Source organism: Molossus molossus, unplaced genomic scaffold (genome assembly GCF_014108415.1).
Source record: "Molossus molossus isolate mMolMol1 unplaced genomic scaffold, mMolMol1.p scaffold_m16_p_1, whole genome shotgun sequence".
Classification (NCBI taxonomy): domain Eukaryota; kingdom Metazoa; phylum Chordata; class Mammalia; order Chiroptera; family Molossidae; genus Molossus; species Molossus molossus.
In genome coordinates, this window is record NW_023425344.1 from 30,318,440 (window position 1) to 30,333,509 (window position 15,070).

Below are 15,070 nucleotides of genomic sequence, written 5' to 3' on the forward strand. Positions count from 1 at the left end.
CTGCAACCCAGGTATATGCCCTTGACCAGGAATCGAGCCCAAGGCCCCTGGCTCCTCAGGCCAACACTCCAACCACTGAGCAAAAGTGGCCAGGGCTGCATGGATACATTTTCAAAACCCCGAGAGTGCACGAGAGGGTCCTTGCAGCCACGCCGGTGGCCCTGTACATTCCTGCTCTCACCCCTTCTCTGGCGATGCTTTTTCTCAGATACCTCGTTTTCTGAACCTGAGCAGCATATGCAACGTGTTAACTCTTTTCAGATGCCAAGAATGTGCTAGGTGTTATTTGTGAGAGATAACTTGCCCATTAGATTTATTGTACAAATTAGGCCAAACACTAACTTGGAAAGAGGAAGCCAATATCCATGGAAAATTTATTATTTTAAATATACTCTAAAAACGTCTTCCTTAAAGATGAAATATGGTTTCCACTTATACATGACTATGAAGCAGAGGTTTCTAGAGTTATTTGAAGACAGTCTTTTCTCCACACCTTTTTTGAGTTACCCAGGAAAAAACTGGGATAGTGAAGGCAGCCCCAACTTGGGTTGAGAACCTGGTAAACTTGAAAGAATGAGAGGAGCGGCCGTGATGTTTTTACCAGATATCTCGTTTTCACCCCGAATTCCTCCTCTGCATACCACTGCTCCCTTTGCACCTCCGTTTTCCGACCAGCAAGACATTTTCAGGGAACTGTTCTCCAGCCCGGAATTTTCCAAACTAAAATTACTTCAGGCCATGGTACGGGCTGACGAGGGCAAAGGTGGCTCTTGGTTTTCTGCTTTGTGGCATTTCCTTTCTTCCTGGCTGTTTGCCCCTCTCGGCGGAGAGCCTGTGACCTCTCAGTACGACAGGGGACTGGTTCAGATCTGTCAATACGGCTCCTGCTTGGCACACTCATTTGTCCTCTAAGAGCTTGTTTCTTTTTCTAATGTCATCCACATGTCGGACCCGGACTGTGAAGTGCTTTGTTCCTGGGGTCACCCCTAACTAGTAAATCGTTGTCTTCACGTGTGAAACGTGGTCTTACTGTGAAGACGGAGAGAGGAATCAGGCCCTGGCTGCTGGACTCCCATTAGCCTCGCTTGCCTTGGGCTGGCATTGCCGGCACAGGGACTGGCTGGGTCTCTGCAGAGGTTGACAGTGTTAGATTAGGGGCCACAACGTACATGTGACCACTGTTTCACTCTTACTTGTGCATGATGTGAAATTACAAGCCATGTCTTAGTAGATTGTCTGGCTCAGCTTTTCTCTTTTTTTTTTTCTTTATTAATTTTAGAGAGGAAGGGAGAGGGAAAGAGAGATAGAAACATTGATGAGAGAGAACAGTGATTGGCCGACTCCTGCATGTCCCCCACTGGGGATCGGGCCCACAACCTGGGCATGTGCCCTGACCTGAAATCAAACCGCGACCTCCTGGTGCATGGGTCAATGCTCAACCACTGAGCCACACCGGCCGGGCTGGCTCAGCCTTTCTTAAACTATGCTGTGTGAGATATTAGAAGGTGTGGGGTATAAAAAAGGTCTGAAGTTCAATAAGTTTAGGAAATGCTGAATTAAAATTAAAAGAGTTCCTTAGTAAGGAATTTCTCAGAACTGCGAGTCTAAGCATTATAAACTCCAAGTGGGGGGTATTTTATGCAGCATTTTCCCAATTTTATTTGATCCAGAACCCCCTAGGACATATACTCTAGGAAAAGGATTCTCAAACTGTGGTAATAAAAAACAAGTGTTATTGTTGTGGTAAAATATACGTAACAGAATTTACTGTTTTAACCATTTTTAGGTGTACAAGTCAGTGGCATTAAGTACATTAACAATGTTGCAATCGTCGCTACTATTCATTTTCAGAACTTTTTGTTGTTGTTAATCCTCAACGGAGGATATTTTTCCATTGTTTTTTTTTTTTTTTTATAGAGTATAAGGGAAGGAGGGAGGGGTGGAGAGAGAGAGAGAGAGAGAGAAACATAGATGCATGAGAGACACATTGATTGGTTGCCTCCCACACAGCCCCGGTCGGAATTGGGGGTTCAATCTGCAATCCCCAAATCCTTGACTGGCAATTGAACCCCTAACCCTTGGGTCCTCGGGCCAATGCTTTAACCCTGAGCCAAACCAGCCAGGGTACCTTTTCAGAACTTTTTATCATCCCAATTTAAATTGCCATTCTACTGAATATAAAATAGTATCTCATTGTGGTTTGGGCTTACATTTTGTTTTTGTTGTTTGTTTGATTTCTAATACAATTTGGACTGACATGTGATCCTACTGCCATTAACTACACAGTTTAAACTACATGCAGTTTGGACAACATCCAAAATGGTGTATACCCTGTTCAATGAGATGTGTCCATTGATCACACATTTGGATGTGGTTAGAATGCCAAATTGTTATAAAATGTGTATTCATTTTCAATTCTGCGTTTATCTCATCGTGGACCAGTACCAAGCCCACAGCATCTCATGGACCACAGTGCGACCACCACTGCTGTGGGACATGCTGAAGTCATACTTTACATGTCAAATATATGAGCATTGTGCAATGAGGTATGATAGATGGTTTAAGCAGTTTTATTCTAAGATAATTGAAAGCTATTTTTCATTCAATTCCCAAAATGCAATTATTGAATTATGCTGGAAAACAATCTGGCAATATAACATAATAATGCTTATGTTGAGTTTTAGGGAACAGTCTGAGTAATTTGGGGAATAATTCCATGATTTTTGGAGGGATAGAGGCTTTGGAATCTAGACAGTTTTTCTGATAGGCTCGGATCCCAGTTCTTCGAAGACAGCAGTGTGGTGTTGACCCTCAAGTGGGCTTGAATGTCAAGTCTTTGAGAGCGGAAGCAGCTGCTGCACAGTTGGTCATGAGTCTGGAATCCAGAAAGAAGTAAAATCAAGATGCGGGAGCCTTTTGGATGGACACTAGTTCCCTAAGAGTCCCAAGGGAAGGAGAGCCCCCGCTGCGATGCTGGTGAGAGGCTGTGCTTACACAGCTCTTCCAGTCGGGGCAGCCAAGGGACTTCCGCCTGCTCCTTCCTGCGCGGGTCCCCTCTGGCCTGTTAACCTCAGGAAACTGAGGCAGCCTTCAGCTCAGTGCACAGACTCTTCCAGCAGACCATCCTAAAGGAAAACTAAAGGTGCCCGGTTGTGTTTAGAACGCTCACAGTGGTGGTGGTGGTTCTGGATTCTACCCCGGAGGGACTTGGAGCGGAAGGTGCACATCTGGTCCTCTTTGGTGAAGGTAGCCAGTGTTGCTTTCTCTGCCCGGGGGCCCCCTTCCTAGGGAACCGCATTCTTATTCTTTTGTCAACTGTTCCCACCTCTGTCCCTCCCTCACCATTGATTAAAATGATTCACAGTCTGTTTTACCCCATCCCATCAGGGAACCTGACCCCAGGAAGGCCAGTGGGGTCTTTTCTTTCCCTGATAGTTTTCTAACTGCAAGTGAAAAAGAGAACTAGTCCTCTCAGAGGTGACAGCCTCGGGTAGGAGCTGTGAGAAGCAGGGGATCCATGTGCAGGGAAAGCCACTAAGCCAAATGCAGAGCGAGCAGACAAGAGATGAAGCAGCTGCAGGTTGCAGATACTGAGGCCCTGGCTCCCAGTTGTTGCAAAGGGTCAGCTGCATCCCGCCCTCCCTGCGTCTGGGGCTCACTGAGCTCTGTAATCCAATATAGGCCTCTTCCATCTGGGCTTCTCTCACTTGCAAATAAGAGGCCCAGCTCTTACCATGACCTCTTCCTGTCCAAAGCACTTAGCACATTGCCTTTCATACAATAAATATGCAATAAATATCTTTGAAAAAATTCGAGAAAGTTAAACCGAAGTTAATATAGCATAACTGCTGGCTGTTTGATCTTCACTCGAACACAGTCACATTTTGCTCCCATTGCTGACAAAATGTTAACAGATTGTTTTCAAAGGCCTGAAAATATCCAACTTTAAATCTTGAAAAAAAATGTTATTAAATACAGAACTTGGGCTGGGTGAAGCGAAAGGATTTAACTCTTCGGAGCTAACAACATCTGTCTGTTGACGGGAAGAAGGTGAAGCGGAGAGACTGAGGAAGGAGAGGCGGTTTATAAAACCTGGGCGAGGACGGAGGGACCTGCCCAGGATGCCCCGAGGATTACCATGTGGACCCCAGGGCCCACTGAGGTACCAGCTCATAAATTGTAGCAGCGCCGGACCCTACAACAGCACCGTTATTTCCAGTAGCACCAGGAGCAGAGCGTTGGGGATTTAGGGTTATCAGTAAATAATACTCCTCTCTTCCCCTCCCAGCTGAGACATAAACACAGGAGTCAGAGATCAAAATAAATATCAGCTTTACTTCTCGGGAAACAAATAGGACAGCATGGGTTTAGAGCTGCAGCCAAGTGGGTTTGCTAATCCTCACTCCTGAATTAAACAAATTTATCCACCCATTCCTCACACAGCTGGTCAACCACAGGCCTCCCCCACAGAGAGAGGCCTCTTACCACATGGCAGAGACAGGACACATGTGTCCTACAGACAGGCTGTCCTGCACAGAGAGGAAGCCCAGCGGCTGAGCCGAGTGTGCCCGTTCCTTCTGCCGAAGCAGCGTGGGGAGGACAGCGGGGGCCGGGGGGGTTCCCTGCGGGGGGAACATGAGGGCTGGGCAGACCTGACCGGGCGGTGAGCCGCCAGGCTCACTTCCAGACTGGCCGGTCCCCCGGTGCTGTCCCCCTCTTCCTAGCCCTTGCTCCCCAACAGAAAGATGCCGGCAGTGAGTGGCTGAAGAGTCACACCGGCCTGGACTGGATCATGAAGGAAGTTAGGCAACGAGGGGAGACGGGATGGTCCGAGAAAAGGGGCAAAGTCAGGAATGAAAGAGCAGGTGTTCCGGGGAGGTGAGGAGAACCCTGGAGGAGAAGGGGCTGAGTCTGAAGGGCAGGAGGCTGGCAGCAGGCTTCCACGGGAGATCTGGGAGGTGACTGTCATCCTGAAATGGAGTGTGTGAGTGAAAACCATCGGGACCGAGGAAGGCGAGCGACTGTAAAGTGGCCCGTGGAGAATTTAAAGTCGCATAGAATGTGGACTACATTTAGTGGTGACCCTGAGCCAGAGTCCTCCGTGATTGTGACAGAAATAACGAGGGAGGTGGGAGGCGTTATGGTGAGGCCCTGGGGGCTCCAGCCTCGAGGGAAACGAGGATTGTTTGCGGGGTGGGGAAGGGCCAAGGAGCCTGGGACACACGGGAGCCTTACCCACAGCTTTCCTAGAAGAAGCCATCAGCCAGCCTTCCTTTGACCTGCCAGCCCTCACCTCGTCATCTCTTCTCTGCTAAACATCCCAGAGTGTCTTTCTGGCTTTTCTCCATCATTTTTATTCTACACTGACTTTTTAGTTTCCTGCAATCTGGTTTTCACCCTGCCATTTGCCTGAAAATCTTCCAAAAGTCAGTAATATCCTTTTCACCAGATAGCCCGTTCATTGATGTCCATTCCTAGTAGAAAGATCCCCACTGGGAACGTTTATTGTGCCCCTGTTCTATTCTAAGCGCTTTACAGCTGTTGCCATACTTCACTCCACACAACAGCCCTGTGACATTGAGCATTCCCATTTTTAAAATCATTTATTCATTCATTCTTTGCATATTTATTGAATGTTTACTCATTATACCAGAGATTGCTCTAGATAACATCTAGGTTTAAAACAAACAAACAAACAAACAAACAAACAGTGCGGAGGCGCTGGCAGGCCCCCGCCTGGGGGGTGGGGCACCCACGGAAGTGATGTGGCTGCAGGAGAGGGGCGGTGGACATGGGCAGAGAGGTAGTGGGCACCACAGGCATGGAGCCTTGAGGACCATTGCAAGGACTCGGACGTTTAGAAGAGAAAACTGAGGCGGAGACCAGGTAGGCGACTTGCTCAGGGTTACTCAGCCAGCCAGCGGACGGGCTGGGATCCTAGATGTGACGCTGCGTTATTTGGCACCGGGCACACCGTGCTCCCACTTGGAGTCCCTGGCAGTCCTGCCCAGTCCTTCTCCTGACTCATTTGCTTCGGGCACAGGGGGACCTCATGCTCTAACCGTCCTCCAGTGTTGGTATTCTGGATGGTCTGTGTCAGTCTCTCGTTCTGTCTGAACTCTCCGGGCAGTCTCGTGCTGTCCCCTATGTCACTGTGTGTGTCCTGAGGAATTCCGAGCTGGCATATATACTGTTGGGGCCTCACTTCGAACTCCAGACCCAAATATAAGCTCCCAATAAGCTATAGCTCTTTGAATATGGAATGTTTCAAGATTATTATTTCCATTTCCCCAAAATCTCCCTTTCCTCTATTCCTGCAGATGGGTCTCAGTGGCTAAACACCCCAGCATCAGCCCCGACCCCCTCCTCCTCCTCCTCCTCTACCCCCAAATCCACTCAACAGCCAAGCCAACGAAGGATGCAGACATCCTCTCCCTTTTCTCTGCCCTGATTGCTTCTGGGTCGATGCAGGCTTTCCACGTCTCTCCCTGAGCTCCTGTAATAATCTCTCGAACAGACCCTCTCCACCTTTCAGATCTCTCTAGCTAACACCCGACATATTCTCCTAAAATAACAGTCAGATCCCAGGACTGCTTTTGTCCTCATCAGCTGCTCTCAATTCCCCACCACCTAGAGAACAGTCCAAACCCTTGGCAGGGCTCGCGCAGCCCTCCTGAAGCTAACGTCTCGTCATTTTCTTCCCCTCCCCAGCCTTTCATTCTCTCTGCAACCGCTATGCTTCTGCTCATTTCCCATCCATAAAAGTTTTTCTCTTTCAAGCAGCCACCCAGCTGCCACCCCCTGGGTAAACCTGCCCAGAATCCTCCAGGCAGAACCAGCCACTCTGCCTCTCAGTGGAAGGCCTGGTATCCTCATTAAGGGCTCCCGGCAAGTACAAATGCACTGAAAGTCTGGCGGGTGCCGACGGTTGCTGGGTGCCGGCCAAGCTTGGCTGGAACCCATGCAGGCTGGGAGAGCAACTGCGAACACTCGGCAGGTACAGGAAATCCCCACATTCTATTCATTGTGGGGGGAAGTTTCTGGAGATATTTTGGTAATATATTCCTTCGGTTCTGAATTTCATACTTGCATTTCTGTTAAGGGGAGTTTGTTTGCTTCAAATGTAGAAAACCTAATAAAAACCATGGTTTTTAAAAGCCTTATAGTTCAAACAGAAAGTAATGTTAGGGTTACTTACTGATTTTCTAAAAAGATCTGGGTCTTCTCTGATATCCTTGCAAATCTTTCTCAAAGATCCTAATTCTCATTAAGGTTTTTAAAGCAAATATTTATTATAGAGAATGTATTCAACTAATAAATTCACCACATGTAATTAATCCCAGTTTACATTTTGAAATTTCCACCTAGTCTTTTCATTTATAGAAATTCTATGGATGCCATCTCTATCTCTATCTCTATCTCTATCTCTATCTCTATCTCTATCGCTATCGCTATCGCTATCGCTATCGCTATCTCTATATCTCTCTATGTATATCTACATCTATATCTATATCTACATCTACATCTACATCTATATCTATATCTATATTTATATCTATATCTATATATTGCATTTTAAATGCCTGGCAGTATAGGCATCTGGATTCATTTGAAACTCAAATGAGCATTACATTCATTTTCTGTTTACTCTATATCCACCATCATGTTGACCTTTCCCTACTGGTTGTAAAGGAAATAAAGCTAAAGAGATCAGAAAAAGGGGCTCCCCACTACCTGTCCGGTTTTCCTAGAGAACCACTAAGTGCCGGGGTCTTCCTCCGAGCTGGAAAACCGCGTGCTCTCTGCAGTGGATCCAGGAAAGAGGAAGCCCTTCCGGTTGGAATGACAGCTGGCAAGCGGGAGAGGAGCAGGGAGGTCTTTGCTTGTCTCCTGCAGACGAGGGGGAAAGGCCTGGATGAGGCTGTGGGGGGCTCGGGGGCTGCACTGGGTGAATTGCTGACCCACCCTTCTCCCCTCAGCCTTGCCCCTTCCTCCTGTGGGACTGCCTTGGGCCAAGGAGGTCTTTTCTCTGGCCCCTGGATCCTCCATCTGACTACAGCTACAGCCAAGAGGGACCTGTGGCTGGCATTTCTGAATACAATTCCCAGTGAAATGTTCTGCTCAGCGGTTAGGTTCCATAATGTAATTATTACTCCCCTTCAGGGACATTTTGGATTAAGTGGGCTTTTCTGGTCTAAACTGGGAACCACTATGTGAAGATAATCTCTCTGGGATAATTACAAATGATGATTTACAAGCAGCTACCTTACAAATGGACTTTAGGTACATAACCTGCGTCTACATTTGAGACTGTCTATATAAAAGTACCAAGCTGAGAGTTAATAACAGTAACTAAACAATAATAATAGCAACTACTTTTTATTTTTTATGTTTTGCCATCTCCCATGTAACTGGAAAGGGCTATACATACACACTGTGTCTGTTTTCTCATGAGTGAATAACCTGTTCATCTCACTTTCCCTGGTCCTTTCTTGACTTGAGGTGACAAGAATGTCATAATAATAACGTCTGTATAACGAGTGTCCCAGAAAGTACCAGACACTAGGCTGTGTTCTTACTGTACGTTTTCTGTCATTCTGATGTCCCTGTTAGGCTGATGGCATCCCCCACCTTTCAGAATAGACAATTGAGGATCAGAAAGGTTAGGGTCTATGCCCAAGGTCACATAGCTAATAAATGGATGAGGCTGGGATTCTAACTAGAGTCCTCCCGACTCCAAAGCTGTCCCACTGTGTCCTTGATATATGTGTTGTTCTCTCATTTCCATGGTCTAAACTGAGTAGACCTCTGTTCATATATATCTTGAACAGTTTCAGCTATTTGATGGATCATGAAAATTAATCTTGAAGCTAAGATACATTTTATTACATAAGTCATTATTATTTTATCTATTAGAATGCCAGTTCCATGAGGATAAGGAATTTTGTTGTTGTTGTTTTTGTTTTTTGTTTTTTCATTCTTTGAGTACTTAGAATGTAGTGCTTACTTTATTTGAAATATTTCCTAAGTCCCTACTGTACCCTAAGGACAATGCTGCACTCGGGGGTGAGGAGCATCATGGGCCTCTCCACCTCTTGTCTTTGGAGTGAGAAGGGCGGGGAGCGGAGTATAGCGACGGATTCAGAGAGAGGTCCCGTGGAGGGGGAGCTCGGGCCTCTACCCGGGCCTGGGGAATATTTTCATGCACACAGCAGGCCCACAAATTAATGAAATGGGAAACCACAGGGCCAAGAACAAGGAGGAATTAATGCATGCTAGTTACATAAACAGCAGTATAAATCCACATATTCATACGAGGCTAGCACAGAATGGACTCTGTTAGGAACTTGGTGTCACGCATCTGTGTTGGATGGAGACTCATGTTACAGTCCTTTCCAGTTCGCCAGAAATGGTCCCTTTCCATCAGTGGTACTTGCACATTTACCTCAGTGACTTGGCAGTGGTTGTCTCTGAGGAGACCGAGTTTTTCCCTGAATTTTATGAAATTGGTTTTGCCGGTGAAGTCATAACCCTATGTAGTTGAATACGTTTCTACAAATTTAAAAAACTTTCCAGAAATGTTTTTTGAAAATTTTCTTTTTTTTGAAAATTTTCAAGTGTACAGAAAAGTCAAAGGAGTGGCATGGTGAATGCCTGCATACCCGTGTACCTCCAGCAGGGCCTGTGCACGGCAGCTCCGGCCCAGTGCAGCCAGCGCCTGCTTCTGTAAATAAAGTGTGTGGGAGTACAGACCCTCCTGTTTATTTGTGGATCGTCTGGCTACAAAACAGAGGTGCGACATTTTGACAGAGACCACCATAGGCCCACAAAGCCATATTTCCTATCTAGCCCTTAACAGAAAAAGTTTGCCTGTTTCCTATATAGATACACCCATTATTGATCTTTTGCCATATTTGCTGTATCTCTTTCTCCATGATATTCTCTCTCTCTCTCTCTCTCTCTCTCTCTCTCACACACACACACACACACACATGCATGCACACAAACACATTTTTGCCCCTGAACCATTTTAAATTAGGCTATAGATATTATAACTCATTCCTAGTAATTCAAATATTTGCTTGAAATGAAGGCATTCTCCCTGGCCAGGTAGCTTAGTTGGTTAGAGCATTGTCCCCAATAGGCCAAGGTTGCGGGTTCAATCTACCAGGGCACATACAAGAAATCAACCAATAAATGCATAAATAAGTGGAACAACAAATCAGTCTCTCTATCTCTATTTCCCCTTCTTCTTTCCCCTTCCTTCCTCTCTAAAATCAATCAATAAAGTCATTCTCTCATATAACCACAATCTCATCACTATCATGTCTAAGAAAATTAACATTCATTCAATAATATCACCCAGCATATAGCCCATATTTAAATTGAATTTTTATAGCCTTATTTACTTTTCCTTTTTGGATCAAGGATCCAGTCAAAGCTCATAAATCATGTTTGGTCATCATGTCTCTTTAATCTCCAACTTTGCTTTTTCATGGTATTGACTTTTTTGAAGACTCCTAAAAAACTTATTTTGAAGCCTTACAAAATCACAATAGGTTTGTAATAATACTACATTAGTACGAGTTACATATAGTGACTATTGTCATAAATCAGTGTCTTCTGCTTCTCCCTTGGAATTGAGATGCTGTTGTACTGCTTGGCTTCTGAAGCTAAAATTCTAGTATGTGCGTTTTGCTGGGAATTATAAATGTGAAAAAATCTCAGTGTGAAGAGCAAGGCAGATGGGAATTTTCGAGCTGCATTTTATATAATTAAAGTCACAGTGCTTCCTGCCTGCTCCGGTGGAGGCCCCGTTAGCTCTTGGCTGGAGGGTTCTTCCTTCTGGCTTTGCTCCTGACTGGGGTTTGGCTCCCCTCCAGCATCATTAGGCTGCAGCAAGAGCTGGAAAGAGACCTGCAGTTATTTAAATCTCCCGGCCCAAATTGTTCAGCCTGGCTGGTAACACAGCGCTTTTGTGTTTGCAGCCCGTGTGCTGGATACAGCATGGTGCTCAGACACGCATCTGGGCATCTGCGTGTGCACACAAAAGCGTGGCCCCTTGCTGCTCTTGAGAATCCGAAGTGCCCCAGTCACGTGCTCCTTATGGGACTACCTGGTAGTTACAGGTCTGGTCCTCTTATTGTGGTCCCAAGCGATTCCTAGAGAGTATCAGGACACATCTGCTGCTTTCCTCCAGGGAGGAAGCCTTCAGAACGCACAGACCAACCAGAAACACAGTTGCATGCCCTAGAAAAAAATTACCTGAACATCTATAAATCTTTGAAGATGGGGGAGAACACAGAAAAACTCCAAGGAGAAATTTGATCATTTTCAAACATGCAACGTAATTGAAGGAGAGACTGGGGAGGGTATGGATAACTTCAGAACATGACCGGCTCGTTATCAGTCTACAAGAGGCCTTGTGAACGGTAGCACATCTTGCCTGCTAAAAATCCAGGAACAGCCCTGGCCGGTTTGGCTCAGCGGTTGGAGCGTCGGCCTGCGGTACAGAGAGACCCGGGTTCAGTTCCCGCTAAGGGCACGTACCTCGGTTGCAGTTTGTCCCCGCCCTGGTTGGTCGTGCGGGTGGCAGCCACTCGATGTGTCCCTTCACATCGATGTTTCTCTCTTCCTCTCTCTCCCTCCCACTCTATCTGAACAAAAAATGGAAAAATGTCCTCGAGTGAGGATAAAAAAAATAAAAAATAAATAAATAAATAAAAATCAAAATCCAGGAACACAGAAAAGAACACCTTCCAGGAAGGGCCGTGGGGGGAAAGTGAGATTGTAGTATCTCCTCATTGGTCTCCCTGTCTCCTGCCTTGTTCCTCTGAAGTCCTTCCTTCACTCTGTCTACCTCCCCATAGGCCTACCCTCAACCGTCCCTGCTGCAGATCGGAGCATTCATTCTCAGGTTACAGCCCTGTTGTGACTTTCACAGCCTGCCTTCCTTGGCCTTTCGAGGCCCTCTGCCAGCAGTCCCTGACTCCATAGCATCATCTGTTGGCGCTGACCTCAGATTTGATGCTTGAGTTCCCATATATGCCACATGGTTTTGCATCTCCATCCTTTGCTGGCTGTGTGACCTTGGGCAAGGTGCTTCATAGTTCTGTCCTCAGACTGCTCATCTGTAAATGAGGATGAAAGTAGTACCCACCTCATAATGTCGTACAGGTTTCATGGACGTAGAGCTCTTGGAAGAATACTTAGCATATAAAAAGGGCTAAATAAATGTTAAATATTATCAGTGTATTGCTATTCCTCTTGTTGTTTTGAGCTTGGGTGTATTAATTCATTTTATTGCCACATAGAAAATTACTATAAACTTAGCACCCATTTAAATCAACACCTATTGCCCTGGCCAGTTTGGCTCAGCGGTTAGAGCGTCGGCCTGCGGTCTGGAGAGACCCGGGTTCGGTTCCCGCTAAGGGCACGTACTTCGGTTGCAGTTTGTCCCCGGCCCTGGTTGGTCGTGCGGGTGGCAGCCACTCGGTGTGTCCCTTCGCGTCGATGTTTCTCTCTCTCTCTCCCTTCCTCTCTCTCCCTCCCACTCTATCTGTACAAAAAATGGAAAAATATCCTCTGGTGAGGATAAATAAATAAATAAATAAATAAATAAATAAACACCTATTTATTATCTTAGTTTCTGCAGTCAGCATTATGGACATGTCATGGTGGGTTCTTTGCACAGGGCTGAAATGATGGTATTGGCAGGTCCACGCCTCTTCCAAGCTCATGTGGTTAGTGACAGAATGCATCTCCTTATAGCTTTAGAACTCAAGGCCACCAGGAACTCTGATTTGACCTTCTTTGAAAAGCTCCTCTTATTAGATCAAACCCAATCAGATGATCTTTGTGTTGATTAACTCAAACCAGCTGATTAGTAACATAATCACAGAGGGATATCCCCTCACATTTTTGGTTCTGCTGACACTCAAGGGGGGGGGTGGTTTCAAACAGGGTGTGTACACCAGAGGGTGGGATTCTTGGGGGTCATCTTAGAATCCTGCCTACACACTGGGTAATTGGGAAGGACTTTGCTTTCTTGACTTGCACTTGGGTGAACACGTGATTTGGTAACCATCAGCATCATTTCAGATTTTCGTAGCATTTTCCTGATACTATTCAGCTGGATTCACATTGATCTGGCTTCCGGAGCCATCCTTTACCATTCCTCTCCTGCAATTTTCACTGACAGATGGGGCCAGCTAGCTCGTCAGAGGTCTCTTAGAAAGAGGACAGAGACTTGTGACTGCCGAACCTGCCCTAATACCCTGGAGTTCCACGCGATGGCCACACCTGCAGTCCCTTCCAGAGCCACTTGTTTATTTTAGTGACTCCCAACAAATGAAGACCAGACCTCCTTAATTGTCAAAACGCCTGTTACTCTGCTTGTTCGAAGTATATTTGTACCTGCTAGAGAACCTCTTCACTTCGGGGAGGGTCTTCTCGTTTTCATAAGCTCTCCTCACCCCTCTGTTCCCTCCCACTCAAGTCTAGATTTTTTTTCTCATTTAATTCACTTTGTTGTCTACAAAAAGATATTATCAGTGGAAACCCACTGATGAAGAATGTATTTTAAAAGATCAATTTTAAAAAACTTGCTGAAGATGGCGTGTGGGTAGTACAACCTATTTTTTATATAAATTTTGGACCAGATTCTAGGCAATATGACATAGACAAAACTTTACGATCGGAAATATCTGGTTTTGGAGTATTGTTCCTCCAAAAGATGCTAAGTTCTGCTTCTCAATGGTATTTTACTCTCAGTTTTACAAAAATGTATTAAGGTGAAGGGGAAAAAAATGAACTCGGCAAGGCTGTGGGTTTAGCATTTTGAAGTGTCTGTTTACTCCAGCATGTCCTAACCAAGTATGGTTTGTTAAATCCCACAAGCCATGATGTAGACCTGACTCGGCCGACTTAACGGTGGACATCCCTTCAATAATTTGGACTAGTAAAGAGAAGGGGCTGGTTCATAAAGACGATATAATATAACACAGACTTGGATTTCTTTTCTTCCTCCCAGGACAATATCATCTTATTCTTGAGAGGTTGTAAAGAGCTCGGCCTTAAAGAATCTCAACTTTTTGACCCTAGTGACCTACAGGATACATCCAACAGGGTAACAGTCAAGTAAGTAACGCACGATTTATGTTTAAGGGAAACCCATCTGTGGTTTGATTTGCAGTTTTGTGATGATGTTTTCAGCTTTAAGAGGCAGAGAATTGGGCGTGCCTAATAAAATAAAAAATGTGAAGGTAAAAATTAGGCTTTCAAAGCAAGATACGTGGACCTTCCCTCTGCGTGTAGCTTTCATTCTGATCAAAAAGAATGTTTTTAAATGCAGACATTACTCCTACAGAGTTAGAAAGTTAAAGAGAAGGAGAAAAAATGTTAGGTAAAAGTTACAGGAGGGAGAGGCAAGAAAGAAATTGCACAGAATCTGTGTGTGTCAGACAAAAAGCTTTTATTGGCTCCATTTGGGCATTTGGCTCTTGGGAGACTGCAAATTTGGTAAATAGATCTGAACTCTGTTTATTATGCAGAGAGAGCAATAGATTATGGAGAAATCTCTTCTTCACTTACATTTGTAACTGTTTTCTCATATGTATCAATGACCAAGGTCTTTGAAGATGGATCATTGGCCATTTGGCTATTGTTAACTGGCTCTACTCAATAAGCCATGTTTGGGGACAAAGAATTCTTGGGGGGAAATATCAAAGGAAAAAAAGAGGCAATGTGCTTCTCTGTCAGGAAATAGATCATGACCAGAGTAATGAGAAAAAAAAGTCCTGCTCTGGCCGGTTTGGCTCAGCAGTTAGAGCGTCGGCCTGCAGTCCAGGGAGACCCAGGTTCGGTTCCCGCTAAGGGTGTGTACCTCAGTTGCAGTTTGACCCCAGCCCTGGTTGGTTGTGTGGGTGGTGGCCACTCAATGTGTCCCTTTCACGTCGATGTTTCTCTATCTGAACAAAAAATGGGAAAATGTCCTCGGGTAAGGATGGGAAAAAAAAAAAAGTCCTTATAAGGTGGTATAGATAACTTTCCTATAGTTTAGAAGTCCTTT

The 15,070-nt window shown here is 45.4% G+C and overlaps 1 protein-coding gene across 9 annotated transcripts in view; it reads left to right on the forward strand.

The window, feature by feature from the left end:
* LIMCH1 (LIM and calponin homology domains 1) overlaps positions 1-15,070 on the forward strand; it is a 201,090-nt gene that overhangs the window by 83,911 nt on the left and 102,109 nt on the right. For all 9 annotated transcript variants that reach the window (XM_036252741.1, XM_036252793.1, XM_036252732.1 and 6 more), the window contains exon 3: positions 14,033-14,139. The gene's annotated coding sequence lies outside the window, so the exon portion shown is untranslated. The remainder of the gene's footprint in view (positions 1-14,032; positions 14,140-15,070) is intronic.